Source organism: Arachis ipaensis, chromosome B1 (genome assembly GCF_059453495.1).
Source record: "Arachis ipaensis isolate K30076 ecotype BB chromosome B1, ASM5945349v1, whole genome shotgun sequence".
NCBI lineage: Eukaryota > Viridiplantae > Streptophyta > Magnoliopsida > Fabales > Fabaceae > Arachis > Arachis ipaensis.
This window is the reverse complement of record NC_142436.1, coordinates 138,989,042-138,993,350: the sequence shown is the minus strand read 5'-3', so window position 1 is coordinate 138,993,350 and position 4,309 is coordinate 138,989,042. Positions and strand designations below refer to the sequence as shown.

Sequence of the window (4,309 nt, the reverse complement as noted above, 5' to 3'; positions counted from 1 at the left end):
TTGCTCCTCCTATTTGATTTGGAAGCAAAGTTGGGACAAATAATGTTCAACCATTGCAGCAACATCCCGAGTATTTTCAAGATTATTATGTGAGTTCTACATCGAATGCTTCTAATTCGATGGTGGCTTTTCGTCAACACGTCAATGAAAATCATCATGATTTGGTCAACTTATTAACCCAACAAATGATTACAATTTTGAACCCTATGATAGTAGATCATGAAATAAAGTTTGAACGTCTTGCTAGGCAAAATATGAAAGGAAACTATGAAGGCATTGAAAATTTGCTTAAAAATGAAAATGATGATACACTTTTAGGCAGGAAAAATCCTCGAATGGTTCGTTGTGGCCAAAATGTTGATGATGTGTTGGCTTGATTACAAGCCAATCAAGGTGGTGAATGTTATCAAATCATGAGAATTATTGAGGATGTGCTCTATATGGTTGGATTTAATGTGGGTTTTATGAATCGATCTTATTTTGTCTCTGTTTTTCCTACTGTTGTTCAAATTGCAGAGGTGTCTCGAGGGGTAAAAAATCCTAAAATAGTTACAAAATTTGTTGGAGAAGTTGGTGAATCGACTACTAAGCATATTGCTTGATATTTGGTTGAGATAGGCAATTTGGCCAATGATGAGAATTTGAAAATGAAGTTCTTTCCTTCTTCGTTGACGAAAAATGTTTTTACTTAGTTTTCAAATCTCAAACCTAATTCCATGGCGACTTGGGCACAGTTAGAGAGTGCATTTTGTAACACCTTCACTATCAGAATGTCACGCTCCCGGCTACGCCACTCTAATAGCTCGGATATTACGACGACTTCTACACTTAATAATAATAAAATATGAGCGTTTAACTCGAATACCAGATCGCTATTTCTTTGAGAAAGTGAAAATTCTTTTTATTTGATAACAAATATGCATATACATATATACAAAACTTCTTATACAAGTAACTTACAAATGTTAGATACATACATATCATACAACTCTTATCCCTCTTACAAAATTATAATGACAAAGGCGAGGAAAAACTATGACGAATATATGTACAAACAGAAACGGTACAGCTAAGGACTTATCAAAAAAAAACTTCATCAACTTCCTCGTCCGTCCTGAAAAGACGTCCTCAAAAGGATTATCAGTAAGTGGTTTTTAAGAATTGTCGTAAGAAGATATTTTAAATAAAACAATTTTCAAAACGCAGTGATTATCAGTTTATTATTCAAATCTAAGATTCGTATTTTTCTTACAAAAATTTCAAGCAAAATAACATTTTAACCAAAACTTACCACTAATTCAATCATTCATGGCCTCCAGCCCAAACACAACCAATCATGGCCTCCGGCCAAATATATAATCAAATCTCGGCCTCTGGCCCTAATCAAATCACCTCGGCCTCCGGCCCAATTCAAAACAATTCACCATCGAAACTCAATCCCAAACAGAATCAATCACAAAAACAAATTCAAGACAAACACATATAAAGAACAGTTACAGCAAGTATCATAGTTACTAATTGAACAGAATTCATCAGATAGGCAAACCAAAACACTTAAGCACACCCAAACAAAACACACAATGCAACATGATTCATGCCTGTCCTACTGGCCGTGAGTTCACGTGTCGGTTACTTTGCCAGAACCTGACACATCCGGTAGCTAACTCGGATATCGTCCTCTTTAAAACTGGTAAGCGGTACAGTACCACGATCCCCACTATCTGCGGGCGATAAACTACCTCGATCCCTACAGACGTTCTCAATTGAAAAAGAAACAAAAACCTGTGGGCGGTAAATAACCACAACCCCTACAAACAGTTTCACAACCCGTGAGCGGTAAACAACCACGATCCCCACGTCCATCGCGACACTAGACAAGCGGTACACCACCACGATCCTTGTCAGGCGTATAAATCATATACAATAAGTTATATCCACAATCCATCTTAATCAATATACTCAACACTGGACAAACGGTACACCACCATGATCCTTGCCAGTCAGTAATCACATTCAAAACCATATTCTTTTAAAAATCTTGACCTTGAGCAAGTCGGACTAAACCACAACCCTTGCGTACTGCCCATGTGTTTCAAATATCAAAATCACTCTTTAAACACAATTCAAATCTATTTCTCTTTTATAAAACTCATTTTCACCAAAACGAAAGTCTCAAATCAACTTCAACCCAAAAGATTAAATATTAAATCAAATTAATTTACCTTAAGTCAAGATTCAATTAATCAAATTTCACGGGAAAACCTCTAAGCTTTAAGAGAGAGACAACCAATCTCATTTCTTTAAATTCATCAAAATCCTTGAATCATGATTCTCTAATTCGTATTAATTCATTTTCGTTCAATCAAATACACGAAAACATAATCCTCTTTGTCATTAACCAAACCAAATTCATTCTGTTGAAAAGCAATTTAATAATCATTTTTTTATTCAACCAAATGTCTCAAACCATACTCTTTTCTTTAGTCAAATCAAGTTCAAATAAAACAATTCTTCAAATCCCAATTAACCAAAAATAAAACTTCCAAAAATTCTCATAAAAATTTCAGCAACACCTCCCATAAAATTCGAACTTTGCCACCCTTTTCGGGTCCTAACCAAACCAAACCAAACCGAACACAAGTCAATCATTCAAATCATTTTCAAATTCTCATTCATTTCCGATAAATCAACAAAACACATTCCAATATCTCAAATCATTTCATTCGCCAATTCATTTTTAATGTCAAATTAAACCCCAAATCAAGAAAATTATTTTACATAGTATTTAATCAAACCAACTTTGCAACTCAATAATCAAAAACAGCTACAGTCCAATCATCATCATAATAGCCTTAATCCAAGTACAAAATCCGACTAAACATCTTTAATCAATCAATAAACCATTCAAACTAGCATTTACATTCATTCAAGGCAACTCAATTCATAAAACTTACGAAATCATAAAAATATATTTTTCATATTAATATAGACTTATAACAATTCTTGAAAGTAAAATGAGTTTAAGAAATCGCCCATACCTCAGCTCGCTGAAACTCGTAAAACCAAACGCGTCAAAGAAACCATTTTCTCTCAGCCCGCACTCAGCGGCAGCTGCAACCACAGCTCCACTATATCTGCAGCCACAACAGCAAGTTAAAATCACCAACATGCAATAACCGGGATTCAATCCTAAGGCATTGTCGCAAGAACCTTAGAAACGTATAACGAAATCAACGATTTAACGAATTTTCAGAGCAAAGATAACTTACTGTACCCAAAGGAACTAAGTACAACACAGCCGCAGCTCCAACAGTTGATTCCGGTGACCTGAGCGATGGCGGCGAGCTCGGAGATGGTGGCTGGCCCTAGCAGCAGCGTGGCAGAACAGCGGTGGTAGGAACCAGCTCAGCATCGGACCTCTCTCCCTCTTCCTTGTGCACTGTTCCTCTCGTATCGGGCTCCCCTTCTCGGCAACTCCAACGACAGCAGCGGCGGCTAGAACGAACGGCAACGGCGACGAACCTGGCGGCGGTGGAGGCACGACAGCGTGAACCAGACTCCCCCTTCGCGTTCGTCCCTCTTTCTTCGCGAAGCCCACACACCGCGACAACAACGGCGGCGCTCCTCTCTTCGTGACTGTCTCTTTCCATCTCGCCTGCGAATCGCACCCCTCTCCTCTGGACTCGGCTCGACGGCGTTTGCTTCGCGAGTCCCTCGCTCTCCTCTTCTTTAATGGCGACGCGGTTGCAACACAGGACGGCGGCGACAGCAACCTTGACAGTGGCAGCGACGTGCGGCGACGGTGGCGCGACGATGACTGGTGGCGGCGTGGTACCCTCCCTCTCTCGGATCTCCTCTCCGTGCTCTCTCCTCTCTCTACCGTGTGTGTGTTATGTTCTGGTGTATAAATTTAGGAAAAAGAAGGAAAGGGGATGACGGTGGGTGAGTGGCGGTGAGGCAGTGTAGTAAAGGGGATAGGGTTTTGTTTGTAATTGAGAGTTGGAATTTTTAATTTGGGAATTAGGATTTTGTGTATAGGTTGGGAATTTTAGGTAATTTAGTAATTTTAATAAAACTAGGGTGATAGAGTAATTGAAAATTAATTTTAATTTAATATTAATATTTATAAAATATTATTTAATTATTAATTTATAAATTATTTTTAAGTAAATATTTTAATTTAATAATTAGAGATAATTAAATTAATTTTTTTTTAAATTATAAAATAAAGTTAAAAATTTAACTACTCAAATTGAAGCATGTAAAATTTTTATTATCATTCAATTATTAAAATTTTAAATTATAATAA

At 37.3% G+C, this 4,309-nt stretch overlaps 1 long non-coding RNA gene across 1 annotated transcript; it reads right to left on the bottom strand.

The window, feature by feature from the left end:
* Positions 1-875: 875 nt before the first annotated feature.
* LOC107636874 (uncharacterized) lies at positions 876-4,004 on the bottom strand. Its single transcript, XR_001619364.3, has 2 exons — positions 3,270-4,004; positions 876-3,134 (listed from the first exon to the last, which is right to left on the bottom strand). It is a non-coding gene; the product is annotated as an uncharacterized LOC107636874 (long non-coding RNA).
* Positions 4,005-4,309: the final 305 nt, after the last annotated feature.